The sequence below is a fragment of the Haliotis rufescens genome, unplaced genomic scaffold (genome assembly GCF_023055435.1).
Source record: "Haliotis rufescens isolate VD_foot unplaced genomic scaffold, xgHalRufe1.0.p SCAF_14, whole genome shotgun sequence".
Taxonomy (NCBI): domain Eukaryota; kingdom Metazoa; phylum Mollusca; class Gastropoda; order Lepetellida; family Haliotidae; genus Haliotis; species Haliotis rufescens.
The window spans coordinates 11171046-11186815 of NW_025963824.1; the positions used below are offsets into that span (position 1 = coordinate 11171046).

The following is a 15770-nucleotide window of genomic DNA, read 5'->3' on the forward strand; positions in this document are numbered from 1 at the left end:
CATCGTGGAAATTCGCATGTGCCTTAGGGTAAATTTGACACTTTGAACCCAAAGATTATTGAAGCATTGTTGGATGCAATGAAGACATTTGTTTCACTTTGTCGCATGAACGCATGAATGAGTTTGGTGAGATGTTTTTTATGTTGCTTTGCACAGTATCAAGGATGTTTCAGCTTAATGGTGAGTCAAGCCGGAAGTGATTCAGTTCTTAGTCGTTTATCACATTGGTAAACCCAACCAGCATGGGTATAGTCCTTGGCAAGCCAGGAATCATAACCAGGGCGAATGTTAGATTCACGTTTATAGGTTCATGGCACACCAGGGACGCAAGTGTCCACGGTAAAGTTCTGTGTCTTCGACGATTGGTCAACCAGTGCCGGGGGCACGGGTGGCCGACTCGTCTAAGGTCCCGCGATTCGCTGTGCAGAGTTGCGTCTCTTGGGAACGCCAGAAACCTTTGATTGTGGGTTCGAATCCCGGCTCGCCCCGATTATGTTTCTAGGTTTGTCAGCACCATACCCGTACTCGTGGGTTTCACCGAAGTGGCAAACGTCTGAGACCTGGATCACTTCGGGCTTTCCTCACACATTAAGCTGACATGCCGTGATATAACTGGAATACTGTTAAAAGCGGGGTTAAACCCAATTCACTCACTCACTCAACCCGTGCCCCCTGTAGCATGAATATCGCCTTAGTTATCTGCAGTTTTAACAGTTCACCCTCTTACATTTGGTTCGCTCGTCACGCCGAAGACCCGGGTTCGAATCCTGACATGGGTACAATGTGTGAAGCCCATTTCTGGTGTCCCCCGCCGTGATATTGCTGGAATATTGCTAAAAGCGGCGTAAAACCAAGCTCACTCACTCACTCACTCATTTGACCATAGCGACAGACCAAAACGAGACATTTTTATTGCATTATTCATTTATAAAAGGAATCATGTTTTCTTCAAACGAAAGATGACATGCGCGAGTTCCTCAACCCCTGTGCCGCGTTTGCTGGTAACATGTCAAACAAATTGTTCCCAATCTCGATCACCAAGAAAAAAGACATGACATTTGTCCAACATTCTACTTAAACCTCATGATGCATGATGATGTTATAGAATATGGTAGTGTGAAGAAGAAGTCTTTTATTTGTACTAAGGCCACTGGCCCATATACAATACATACATGTAAAAGAGAGTGAGACATGAAAAAAGGTAATGTCAGTTACAAATTTACAGATTTACAAGCTTTTCATAATTACGCCTTCTTTCATAGCTGTAATACAGGTATTTATATAGTTTTCCAAGTTTTCCATGAGGATGACAGCAGCATTTTAAACTTATGCATATTTGGATTATGGCAAAAAGTTGTTGGTAAGTACAGTTGTCAAATATCGTTGTAATATTCACATTATAAAGTAAAATGATATTCATTCTCTATACTTGTTTCACATATGGGACAGAGCCGTAAACGTAAATCAATATCAGCCCATCTTCCTTCGTTTACCTTTAGTCGTAGTAGCCCGGATCTAAGCCTTATCATTTCGATATTTCATTTCAGCAATAATGGAAAGGTATTTTCTGGTTCCAGGAGATTTTTAAACTTTTTATACAGGATGTAACCTTGGTAGTATCATTCCATGATTGGTAGAACATATTTATCAAAACGTTTTTAAAACTCTGAATGAATCATGGTTTGTCGCCGCAGCAGCTTGACTGAGCCAAACTACTCCAAATCCGTGAGAAAATAATATGTAGTTTGTTTCACCGAATGATGGAAGGGGAATTAGGTATGAGAGTACTCCATCCACCGTCATATAGAAGAGTATATGAATACAGCCTACTTCACAACACACACTAAGCAACAGTCTAGGCAAGTTTGTCTGTATGCGAAGTGAAGCGTAGGGAGGGGGCGTGGGGTGGGGTGTGTGGGGTGGGGGGTTGGGGTGTGGGGGGTGGGGGGTGGAGTTTCGGGGTGGAGGTAGGGACATGGGTAGCTTGGGCCAACAACTCCAACTCTTCTGGAAAATGATTCCTTCAATGTGTCGGGCTGTTCTAATCACTAGGCTACCCGGGCCCTGCGCATTCTATCGCGTTAACCGGCTGAACGCTTTAAACAACCTCATCAAGTAATTCACATAAGGGACCGACCATTTGATGATATTGTAACATAGCAATGTGCATTTACGTATGTGTGTGTGTGTGTGTGTGGGGGGGGGGGGGGGGGGGGGGGGGGGGCTGCTTGTACTTTACGGCGCGCAATTCGCTGTGCAGGGTTGCATCAATGGGCACGCCAGAAACCTATGATTGTGGGTTCGAATCCCGGTTCGCCAAGATTATGTTTCTAGGTTTGTCAGCACCATACCAGTGCTCATGGGTTTCACCAAAGTGGTAAACGTCTGAGACCTGCATCACTTCGGGCTTTCCTCACACATAAAGCTGACACGCCGCGATATACCTGGAATACTGTTAAAAGCGGCATTAACCTCCACGCACGCACACACGCACTCACGCACGCACGCATTCACTCACTCACTCACACTTCATCAACTGCCGCCGCACCTGAAACAAACACACAGGAACTTATGGCACAAGTGTACTGATTGTTTGATGCAGTTATAACACGGCGTGACAACAACTACATTGGGTGGATATATCGTTTTCGCTCAGGCCATAGAAATTTATAACTTTGATGACAAACGCAAACAACCTCCACTCGGCTGTGTACAAATGCACATCGTCGTACACCTACTCGACAACGCCATGTGCTGCCGTATCACGGACATCAAGCAGCAGCAGCAGCAGCAGCAGCAGCAGCAGCAAGATGTGACACTGTGATGGCCAGTATCTCATTGGTTCTAGCTGGAATTAAAGCCATATGAACATGTTAGATAATACCTTTATGTCTTGATTTCTGATAGATATTTTCAGCCATCGTGTCAGGTCCGTGAACGTATGTGTAACCAATACATTTATCCCTGACACGACAACTTCTGTCGTAGGCCATATAAGTTTTCCCATATAGTCAAACGACAAAGGTCAAATTTTAGACATCGTAAAATACGGAACATACGCGTCGATCCCAAAACTAACTTAATATATACACAATTTCACTTCATTTTGAAAAGTAATGTTTGAGTCATGGCCATAAATAGGTTTTGCCTATGTCGCTGCTGTGGCGGTAATATTGAATATCAGGCCGACATTCGAGGAGCCATTAGTAATTCGGCTTTGATCAAACGTGCACCTGTGCATCGTTAAAGATCAATGGTCTGTCGACTCCGTCAGTCAAACGGCCATAAACCTTTTTTTTATTTTTAAATCCTGAAATGTGTGCACATATATTTGATAAAACTATGATCAATTTGACAAAGCAATATACAGTAATATACAGTAGTATGCGGTTATAACGAATATGCTTATAACGAACTGACCGATATAACGAACTATTTTTTTGTCCGGGCCATTTGTTGTATATATGCTGTATATATATGCTTATAACGAACTACGGTTATAACGAACTAAAATTAGTGGTCCCTTCGAGTTTACTATATGTTCAGTTTAAAGTGATAGATACAATGAAGTGGCTATTCAGTAGCTTGTTTATATGACAATTACAAGTAATCAGAATTGATCTGATGTGTTTATTAATACATGTATTTGTTTGTTGTCGTTGTTTCTATTGTAAGCCGTTGTGTGTGATTTTACGTCAGGCATGGCATCTTGTGGAAGTGACACTAATAGACCTCTCCAAGTAGTAGAAAATGCACAGTGTAAAATATGAATTTGGTTTGTTTACATTTGCAAAGAGTTTCAGAGCACAGAGCTCGATTTCACAACTAGTTTGATTTCACATTCATGATGGCTGACGAGCAACGTTCTCGCATGTGATTGGATAGAATTTGTCAAGGTCAAGGACCATTTTTGGATTCCGGGTCCCCTGCAAGCTATGCTTATCGTAAGGGGCGACGAAACGGTCAGGCTCTGTGACTTGCTTAGTTGCAGGTCATCGTTATCTAATTACGTCACAGGTAATTTCCATAGGTGGTACCTCAGGTCTGAATAGAAACAGGTTATAGTGAAAGCGTTTGTTTTCTTCCTGAACGTTTGGGATAGCTTGTGTGCCTAGGGTTTAATAGACCAATCGTTCCGCATTAAGAGCCCTCTGGTCGACAGAAGATAATATTATCTGTAACAATGTAGGATAATGCCGGGGTGGTAATTTCCACAGGTCTGAAAAGAAACAACAAATCAGCTAGAAATGTCATTCGTCTTCCACAACGTTACAGTTACATACTAGTATCTGTCTTAAAGTGACGTCTTTGGGCCAGCAAATCTACTTCGTTCTATTTCCAAAGGCAGAGTGCCGCAGCGAAACTTACTCATAATGCTACGCTGAGATCTAATTAAACTTATTGTTCAACAGTCAATGCGTCTTTCAACAATCCATATGTACGTAATGTATTTGCTTGGCCAAACGCATCCTATGCCAAGGACATCACGTGCGTATTGGCGCCGGTACCAAGTGATTACCATTTGTACAAGGTGGATCAAAGTGATCTTTTTTACCTATTTCATGATTGAAAAACTCGACGCATTTCAGACACTTTCTAGACGCTAAAAATCATTTTTTATTAATGTGTCTCCGAAACTAATGGAGGAAATGAAGATTATTCATTCATTCATTGATTCTTGTCATAACGTTTCATAACGGAATAACGAAATGCAGTCAGATGTTCCACACAGTCACAAAATGAAACAGAGTATTATGTCGGTCATATTTCGGCCAAACATGTTTTTAATTGGGGAAATTCCCCCAATCTGCAGGTGGGGGAACTGATCCCTCCCTATGCATTTTGTCGCAATTAATATCTCCAAACTTGCACACCCTGTGAATTGCTCCAGCTAAGCCCCTTTTAGACACCTATTTTTGGTATCTTAAATTATTTTTCTAATCATTTATGGCAGTGTACTTTATTGTTTAACTATGATTGTAACTGTGTTCGTTGTTTCTGTAGAGATTCGGGGGGCACGGCCGGCCCAGTCGCTGTGCAGAGTTGCGTCCCTTGGGCACGCCAGAAACCTATGATTGTGGGTTCGAATCAAGGTTCGCCCCGATTATGTTTCTAGGTTTGTCAGCACCATACCCGTGCTCGTGTGTTTCACCGAAGTGGTAAACGTCTGAGACCTGGATCACTTCGGGCTTTCCTCCCACATTAAGCTGACACGCGATATAACTGGAATACTGTTAAAAGCGGCGTTAAACACAACTCACTCACTCACTCACTCACTCACTGTAGAGATTCGGTAGACGTTCATTGCATTGTGTTAGAACAGTGATCAGTCGTCGGGAACTTATTATATTTAGATGCTGGTGTGGTGTGTAAACTTCCGCGCATGGTGGTAGTTTGTTACCGAACTTCTCTAATGTTCTATTTTGTGTGAGCACGTTGTGGAACTTTCCAGTAGCTAGATATGTGAGGAAAGCTCATTATTTCTGACGCGGAAGACCCGGGTTCGATTCCCGACATGGGAATAATGTGTGAAGCCCATTTCTGGTCTCCCCTGCCGTGATATTGGTGGAATATTGCTAAAAGCGGCGTAAATCGATACTCTCTCACTCACTCACTCCTCACTTTTGATTCCCTGTCCAGCCAATCACGGATTCTGACCACTGTCATCATATAATTATACATTATTATTATTATTATTATTATATTATTGAACATTGTACGACCATTCTATTGCGTACTGCCATTGTAATTGAGATCGATGGCATGCATATACCAAGTCAACGAGCCTGACCACCCGATCCCGTTTGTCGCATTTTACAACAAGCATAGTCACCTTTTACGGCAAGCATGGGTTGCTGAAGACCTGTTCTACCCCAGAATCTTCACAGGTCAATGATTCAAAGTATAAGCAATGGTACATGTCATCTTTGTGTCATCCAAGTTAATCACAGAGATGTTTGACTGTAGACACTGGTAGATCCATATGACATTGTGACTCCTGGCCCTTGTCCGAAATATACAGCCAAAGCTCCCTGGCCTGTAGATTATTGAGTCAAGGGAATCAATGACTGAAATTATAAGCAATGGTCCGCGCCATCAGGGTTTGTATGTATGCATTGGCAGATCCATGTGCGACTCCTGGCTCGTTATCGGTAATATCAAGCTAAATCACCATGGCCTGTAGATTATTGAGTCAAGGGAATCAATGACTGAAATTATAAGCAATGGTCCGCGCCATCAGGGTTTGTATATATGCATTGGCAGATCAATATGTGACTCCTGGCTCGTTGTCGGTAATATCAAGCTAAATCACCATGGCCTGTAGATTATTAGGTCTGGTGAATCAGTAGCTAAATGTATAAGCAACCATCAGGGTGCTACTGACACTGCCGTGACTGACCACCCGACCACACACCGGGTTACAGTAGGTATTCAGCAACCCATGCTTGTTGTAAGAGGCGACTAACCGGATCGGGTGGTCAGGCTCGCTGACTTGGTTGATGCATGTCATCGTACCCCAATTGCGTTGTTCGATGATCATGATGTCAATCATTGGATTGTGTGGTCCATACTCGATTGTTTATGCACCGCCGTCATATACATGTAGCTGTAATATCGTTGTGTGCGGCGTTAAACAAAAAACAAACAACGACGTGTTGAAAGTGAAACACCTGCAAGGCGTCGGCTTTTCCTCCCTTCCACTTCCATGTAAAGTTGAAGCACTTACTCTGTCACAGTTTCACCTTTTACAGGTTGATATTGCGGATGTTAGCCTTTGAAACTATCTTTTACATCAAATAAACCATTACATAAAGCTACATACTAACAAGATTAAAATATGTGTCACTTTAAAAAAATTTTACGATCTTATCACCTATTTAAAGATTTCATTAAGTAATCAATTAATTTCCAGGGTCATTTACAATTCCTTCATTTATGTGTGAGTAACTTTTAGGTATTAATTACCTGTTTCGCATATGTCCCCGTTACTTCTTTGTGATACTTTGTGATATTTCATCTAACATGATGATTATAATCATAACTTTTTTTCAATAATAATGGTATGCACACTTCTTGATGTTGTTCTGTACAGGATTCCCCAGTGGCTATATTGCCTCATATAGAATACTCATGGATGTGTATGCCACTGTACCAAATTAATTATGATCATATTCTTTATTATTATCCTATTCAGATCCGACATTTAAACAAGCACACACATATATCTAGTTCAGAAAAACTTGATTGAAATTAATCCAATATGTTTCCAAAAATATTATATCTTTTAATGATTAATTTCATTGTGTAAAAAGAAAACAAATGCCAAATAAATATCGTTTCAGGCAAATAAAATCCAGAGGCCAAATGTCAGAACCAATGACAGACCCTATCATTAAACACCATTCTTACGGATACTGGGCGTTCAATAATTCCGCTAAACCACCACATTTAAATAATGTTTTCCTTCACTAAAAGTAGCAATGGACATTATTCTCGTGACAAATGCATTGCAAGAGCATTCATGGAAATGCTAAGAAAACATTTTAACCACCCATTTTAGAGTTTTTCTATCGTAAAAGCGTGGCATGTCGGCCATGTTTGTTCGTCTTGTGGAGGCGGCTATTGTGCAGTCATTGCCTGGGTAGGTGAAGCGCCAGCGCAGCGTACCCAGGGAACCAGGCTGCGTGAGACCAAGCAATAATACAGTGTATAAAACGCACATAAAATATATTATACAATGCATCCATGTGTCACACGCAAGAGGACAGGTGAAAGTAGCCATCAACAGTTACGTCTCCCCTGGAAAAAACAATCAAAAATAGAAATTCTTTTTTTTTCATTCTGTTTGTCTATCATGACATGTTCAGTTGTTGTTGTTGTTGATGATGATGGTGTTGCTATTGTTGTTGTGTTGTTTCTGCTGAGTAGCTCCCAGGGAGAAAGAGAGGACCCGGAAGGAAACTTGGGTGTTGACATGGAAGTTGCCTCCCCTGGGTACCTGGCGCAAGGTGCATGTCTATGAAGCCAAAAATGCATATCAAGCCATTTCTGTCTCGTTTTTCCTGTCAACAATCTTTGCATAAAGCGAACGTTTGAATGTAGTTCCATGTACAGGGGAGTATATACATGTTTGAACTGAAATGGAATATGTGTGATGTGTTGTTTACAAGACACCTGAGTGAGGTGATGTGTATGTTTGTAGTGATGGTTAGGAAGCTGCAGCTTCAGGCATACTTACCTGGCACAGGCTTTACAGTGATCCGCAAGGCTGTGGGCCCGGGGCGAGACCTTTCCATTGCACTTCGGCTTGGTTGACCCCTGCGATCGTCCCAAATGTGGACGACTCGGGTGCGCAATTTATAAGTGTGGGGGACTGCGTTCGCGCTCTCCCCTGGAAAAAACAATCAAAAATAGAAATTCTTTTTTTTTCATTCTGTTTGTCTATCATGACATGTTCAGTTGTTGTTGTTGTTGATGATGATGGTGTTGCTATTGTTGTTGTGTTGTTTCTGCTGAGTAGCTCCCAGGGAAAAAGAGAGGACCCGGAAGGAAACTTGGGTGTTGACATGGAAGTTGCCTCCCCTGGGTACCTGGCGCAAGGTGCATGTCTATGCAGCCAAAAATGCATATCAAGCCATTTCTGTCTCGTTTTTCCTGTCAACAATCTTTGCATAAAGCGAACGTTTGAATGTAGTTCCATGTACAGGGGAGTATATACATGTTTGAACTGAAATGGAATATGTGTGATGTGTTGTTTACAAGACACCTGAGTGAGGTGATGTGTATGTTTGTAGTGATGGTTAGGAAGCTGCAGCTTCAGGCATACTTACCTGGCACAGGCTTTACAGTGATCCGCAAGGCTGTGGGCCCGGGGCGAGACCTTTCCATTGCACTTCGGCTTGGTTGACCCCTGCGATCGTCCCAAATGTGGACGACTCGGGTGCGCAATTTATAAGTGTGGGGGACTGCGTTCGCGCTCTCCCCTGGAAAAAACAATCAAAAATAGAAATTCTTTTTTTTTCATTCTGTTTGTCTATCATGACATGTTCAGTTGTTGTTGTTGTTGATGATGATGGTGTTGCTATTGTTGTTGTGTTGTTTCTGCTGAGTAGCTCCCAGGGAGAAAGAGAGGACCCGGAAGGAAACTTGGGTGTTGACATGGAAGTTGCCTCCCCTGGGTACCTGGCGCAAGGTGCATGTCTATGCAGCCAAAAATGCATATCAAGCCATTTCTGTCTCGTTTTTCCTGTCAACAATCTTTGCATAAAGCGAACGTTTGAATGTAGTTCCATGTACAGGGGAGTATATACATGTTTGAACTGAAATGGAATGTGTGTGATGTGTTGTTTACAAGACACCTGAGTGAGGTGATGTGTATGTTTGTAGTGATGGTTAGGAAGCTGCAGCTTCAGGCATACTTACCTGGCACAGGCTTTACAGTGATCCGCAAGGCTGTGGGCCCGGGGCGAGACCTTTCCATTGCACTTCGGCTTGGTTGACCCCTGCGATCGTCCCAAATGTGGACGACTCGGGTGCGCAATTTATAAGTGTGGGGGACTGCGTTCGCGCTCTCCCCTGGAAAAAACAATCAAAAATAGAAATTCTTTTTTTTTCATTCTGTTTGTCTATCATGACATGTTCAGTTGTTGTTGTTGTTGATGATGATGGTGTTGCTATTGTTGTTGTGTTGTTTCTGCTGAGTAGCTCCCAGGGAGAAAGAGAGGACCCGGAAGGAAACTTGGGTGTTGACATGGAAGTTGCCTCCCCTGGGTACCTGGCGCAAGGTGCATGTCTATGCAGCCAAAAATGCATATCAAGCCATTTCTGTCTCGTTTTTCCTGTCAACAATCTTTGCATAAAGCGAACGTTTGAATGTAGTTCCATGTACAGGGGAGTATATACATGTTTGAACTGAAATGGAATATGTGTGATGTGTTGTTTACAAGACACCTGAGTGAGGTGATGTGTATGTTTGTAGTGATGGTTAGGAAGCTGCAGCTTCAGGCATACTTACCTGGCACAGGCTTTGCAGCGATCAGCAGGAAAGTATCGAGCAGTAATATATTTTTTCCAAACAGGTCTACGGGCGGGCAGGACATCTTGTCCTTTGTCTTCGGACTCCCCCCATCTCGTATTGTGCATCATGGCAGCCATTATAAGCTCAGGTAATGGCCCCAGGAAATCCGAGACAACACCCAGCATCAGGAGAAGGGTCGTCAAGTTGGATTTTGTTGGCCCGGAACGGTTTTCCGTAACAAGGTACAAGCTCTTCACCTTCCTATATGGATTCCTTGGAAACAGTATCAATAGACTGACGAGGAGGGATAAAGCCACAGAATGGTTTTTAACTTTGGATTCAGAGGAGTTGGCTGAAGAGCTCCACGAAGAAGGTTTTAAAGAGTTGTCACCAAAATTGAGTGTTTACTTCTCCCTCATCAACAAAGTGAGAACATCTGTGAGAGTTCATTGGCTACCTGAAGAATACGGATGTGCATTTTTGACAAGATTCTTTGCGGACTATGGAAAAGTTATAAATGTGGAGGAAGACGTTAGCAAAGAGGAGTTCGACAAGGGCTGCTTTATGGGATCATATAATGTGCTCTTAGAGATGAACTATGAAGACATTGCTTTGATCCCTCACCTTGTGAATATCACTGGACGAAGTAGTGCCTTTCCTTTATTGTTCACATTGGCCGGAAGAACCCCCCTTTGTCTGAAATGTCATGAGGTAGGACATGTCAGAAAGGAATGTTCAGGGAGTGCTAAGATGCAAGCACAAGTTACCTCCTATCGGCCTGCCCGGAAATCATACTCTGAAGCAGTGACTAACAATAAACAGGCAAGCACCTTTAGAGATGATGAAGAAGAAATTGAGAAGGAGATGAAGGAGATGGAGGAAGCAGCAGCAAGGGAGGATTGGTCACTTCAGAACCCAACAGAGGAGAAGGAGAAGGAGAAGGGGACTCAGCCTCCAGATGAAGAACCCATTCAGACAGGGCCAGTTCACACTGGGTCTTCAGAACATGTGCCAGTAATTCAGGTTCCATGCGACCAGCCAACACCGGATTCCAAAATGGACACTGATATCCCAGAAGGACATAGAAAACGACCGTTGTCTCCTAGTAGACACAATTACTCAGCAGCTAAAATGGTCAAGGACACCATGGAGGACGCACACAGAAGAGAACAATTAAACTGGGGGATGACTGCGCCTGGAAAGGATATAGACACAGACTCAACCGGAAGTCCGGGCAGTGTTACCACTTGATACCAGTTTTGTGTTTTGTGATTCTATGTTGACGATATGGAAACGCCCCCGGACAATGATTCTGAATATTGGATACTGTATTGACGGCTCTGAGCCGGGATTCTATAGTGCGGTACGTATATTAAAATCATGTATATATTTTGTTGTTAACTATCGATATATGCAATTTTATATGAAGGGGGGGCTTCATGTTATGTATATACGTTTGAGTCAGTTTTAGTACTCTCATATCACTAAAAATGTATAAATTTGCAACAATAAATTGTGCGGGGATGAGGGGCTTGACCAGAAGGCGTGTGTTATGTGAAGAATGGAAGAGAATGAATGTGGACATTTTATTTATACAAGAAAGTCATGTGGCAAGTGTGAAAGAAGGAGAGACTGTAGAGAAAGAATTGGGATGTAAAGCCTTCTGGAGTTTTGGGACAGGTAATGCACGTGGGGTTGGTATCTTACTCTCAGAAAAGTTAAATTATAAAATTGTTAAATTTCATTATGATTTTGATGGCAGGCTCTTTGTTTTAGATATTGATATTGATAATAATTCGTTTAGATTCATAAACGTATATGCTCCTAATTATTATACAGATAGGCGGGATTTCCTGTTATCATTAGAACATTACTTTGTTACTCGTCGCCTTGTTGTTCTCGGGGGAGATTTTAATTTCGTTTTATCAACTGTTCTAGATAAAGTGGGGGGGAACCCAAAATGTGGTACAGGGGGGGCAACGATTCTAAATCGTTATCAAAATTTATACAAATTAATAGACCCTTTTCGGGAATTATATAAAACTAAAGTTATGACAACATGGCGAGGTGGAAATGTTAGCTGTCGGCTAGATCGATTTTATATCTCTGCTCCATTAATACCGGCTGTCAAAAGTTGTGATGTTCAGCCATGTTCCATTTCTGATCACGATTATTGTGTTCTAGGTTTGGAGGTTGTTGATTGCATCTCTGTAGGACCTGGTTATTGGAAATTTAATAATTCCTTGCTCAAAGACAAATCATTTGTGTCGGAATTTCAGAAATTTTGGGAATGTTTACATGTTCAGACTGATTTGTCTCTTTCGGACTGGGATAGCTTTAAAGCTCAAATTAAAACTTTTGTTTTGGGGTATGGAAAAAAGTCAGCTGCCAATAAAAGACAGATTTTACAGCAGCTTCAAAGGCGATACAGAGATCTGCTAACTGCAGAAAGTCAGAGGCCTGGGGAGTATGTAGAGCAGTTAAAAGCGATCAAATCACAACTTTATGACTTTCATTATGATAAGGTACAAGGAAGTGCAATCCGCTCCAGAGTGCAAGTCTTAGAAAATAATGAACAACCATCTAAACATTTCTTAAAGTCGGAATTTAAGCGCTCTGGAGATAAAATCATTCGTGTTTTGGAGAATGGTTCAGAAATCTATGACAAAAATGATTCTATTCGTAACTATTGCAGGGAGTTCTATGAAAACTTATATACCCCTGAGGAAATTGATGATTTTTACTGTTCAGAATTCATTGAGGACTTGCCTTTCTTGGATAGCGCTTCAGCTGATAGTCTGGAGGGAGCTGTGACAAAAGAGGAGATTTTATTGTCTTTAAAAGGGATGGATAACAATAAAGCCCCAGGGTTGGATGGTTTAAGTAAAGAGTTTTACATAACGTTTTGGCCACTATTTCAAGATATTTTTGTACACATTTATAATTTATCAATAAAATTGGGTACTCTTAGCAATTCACAAAAACTAGGATGTATTTCTCTGTTATGTAAGGACCCTAAAAATCCTAAATTGTTACGAAATTGGCGCCCTATTAGTCTGTTAAATGTAGATTACAAAATATTATCTAGAGTTGTACAAAACCGGTTGTCATCAGTTATTGCTGAGATCGTGCATCCTGATCAGACATGTTCTATCAGAGGCCGATCAATAGCAGACAACATACATCTTCTACGAAATGTAGTAGATTATGTGGAGCAAAAAGGAGATTCTGTGGCCTTCGTTTGTCTTGATCAAGAGAAGGCTTTTGATCGGGTAAATCATGAATTCATGTTCAAGGCCTTACATCAGTATGGGTTTGGTCCAGAGTTTATCAACCTGGTCAGCCTCTTATACAATAATGTACAAAGTACAGTGTTGGTTAATGGTAATCTCTCGGATACATTCCCCGTTAGGAGGGGGGTCAGGCAAGGCTGCAGCCTAAGCCCATTGTTATATGTTTTAGTTTTTGAACCTTTTGCCATTAAAGTAAGGAATGATAAATTAATCAAGGGCATAAAAATCCCCGGTGTTAACGAAGAAGCCAAAATATCAGCCTATGCTGATGACGGGAATGGTATTTGTGTGAATGAGAGGAGTGTCAGACGTTTACTTCAAGTGAGTGAGTGGTATGCTCGTGGTACTGGTGCTCGTTTGAACATGGCTAAAACCAAAGCCATATCTTTTGGGAAATGGCGTTCTTCGGCCGACCACCCTTTTGGTATATCATGGCCCGACTCATGTAAAATTTTGGGGGTAGTTTTTGGTAAGAATGTCACTTCTGATGATAATTGGAACAAAATTTTAACCAAATTCCACGGGGTTCTAAATTTTGCATTTAAAGACAGATTTTCATCAGTGTATGGTAAATCTGTAATCTGTAACGTCATGGCCATGTCGAAGTTGTGGTATGTTGCATCTGTATTGCACATGCCCAAGCACTTTGTTGATATTTTCACACGAGTAGCATTTGACTTTTTTTGGGAATCCCATCTATTTGAACCTCTCTCTAGGACTATCTTATATAATAATATAGATGTTGGAGGTGTTAACTTTCCCCATATTCCTTCTCGTCTGCATGCTTTACGTCTTTACCATTTATATAAAATCATTAATAATAGTCAGTGTAAATATTCCTGTTTTGCGCTCTACTGGATTGGCTTTTCACTGAAGCATATCAAACCTGAATTCGCTTCAAATTTAAAGCCACACTCTGCATATATCCCTCCCTATTACAAAAAAGTGTTAGACTCATATAGATATTTTAATTCGTTATATCCTGATTATGATTGGAGTGTCCCTGTAAAAAGTGGTGTATTTTATAAACTGTTGATTGCCCATGTATGTACAGAGCCTGCTATCTTTAAATATTTTTCTAATGTACAATTTAAATCTGCCTTCACATTGCTCAACGACTCATTCATAGATCCCCTTGTTAAAAATTTATCCTGGCGTCTTCTTCATGACATTGTCCCAACTAACTTTACTCTTTTTTGCAAACGACATTCCCTCATAAAAAAATGTACTTTTTGCAATGAAAATGAGTCTGTTGAGCATCTATTTTACAATTGTAATATGGTCTCTACTTTGTGGAATATCGTCAGCAAATGGGTTTTGGATTTATCTTTTGGCTTGATGGATTTAAATGCTAATAAGATTAGGTTTAATCAGTTATCCTTTTGTCATTGCAAATATCGGAAAAGCGTCATGGTGTACCTGGTGTGTTTGGCCAAGCATCAGATTTGGGTTGATAGGTGTCATGTAAAAAATGGTAGGAAAGGGGTGACAAAGGAAAGTATTGTCGCCCATTTTTTGGAAAGGTTACGATTTCGTATCGTAGTTGACAAAGCCCGTTTGCCTGACAATTTATTTAATCTTTACTGGGTGCAGTGTTCATTGTTCTGCACCGTCAACAATAACAAGGTGGAATTTACATTTTAATTGATAACTATAAAGACTGTTTATGAAGAATATCATATATATTATTATATTATTGTATGTACTTTCCACCTTTAGTTTTGTAATCACCCCGACATTATAGTCTACCATCCCATGTGAAAATAGGTTATATGGATAGACTATTAGGACCCAGGCACCTTTTCTTTTAATCATCATTCCTTTCTTCATCGCCATTTTCATTTAAAGTATGTTTTATCATGTCCATTGCTATCCTTCAAGGTGCCTGGGGAGCATTGTTCTTCGGGCCATTTAAATGTAAATAAACTTTATTAAAAACAAAAAAAAAAAAAAAAAAAAAAACAAGGCTGTGGGCCCGGGGCGAGACCTTTCCATTGCACTTCGGCTTGGTTGACCCCTGCGATCGTCCCAAATGTGGACGACTCGGGTGCGCAATTTATAAGTGTGGGGGACTGCGTTCGCGCTCTCCCCTGGAAAAAACAATCAAAAATAGAAATTCTTTTTTTTTCATTCTGTTTGTCTATCATGACATGTTCAGTTGTTGTTGTTGTTGATGATGATGGTGTTGCTATTGTTGTTGTGTTGTTTCTGCTGAGTAGCTCCCAGGGAGAAAGAGAGGACCCGGAAGGAAACTTGGGTGTTGACATGGAAGTTGCCTCCCCTGGGTACCTGGCGCAAGGTGCATGTCTATGCAGCCAAAAATGCATATCAAGCCATTTCTGTCTCGTTTTTCCTGTCAACAATCTTTGCATAAAGCGAACGTTTGAATGTAGTTCCATGTACAGGGGAGTATATACATGTTTGAACTGAAATGGAATATGTGTGATGTGTTGTTTACA

The 15770-nt window shown here is 41.2% G+C and overlaps 3 non-coding genes and 1 pseudogene across 3 annotated transcripts; all 4 read left to right on the plus strand.

Moving 5' to 3' along the window:
* Positions 1–8231: 8231 nt before the first annotated feature.
* Positions 8232–8395, plus strand: LOC125379356. The gene has a single exon (XR_007220716.1). It is a non-coding gene; the product is annotated as a U1 spliceosomal RNA (small nuclear RNA).
* A 428-nt stretch (positions 8396–8823) lies between these two features.
* On the plus strand, positions 8824–8987 carry LOC125379456. The gene has a single exon (XR_007220816.1). It is a non-coding gene; the product is annotated as a U1 spliceosomal RNA (small nuclear RNA).
* A 428-nt stretch (positions 8988–9415) lies between these two features.
* LOC125379562 lies at positions 9416–9579 on the plus strand. The gene has a single exon (XR_007220921.1). It is a non-coding gene; the product is annotated as a U1 spliceosomal RNA (small nuclear RNA).
* Positions 9580–15266: 5687 nt separating this feature from the next.
* On the plus strand, positions 15267–15404 carry LOC125379580 (annotated as a pseudogene).
* Positions 15405–15770: the final 366 nt, after the last annotated feature.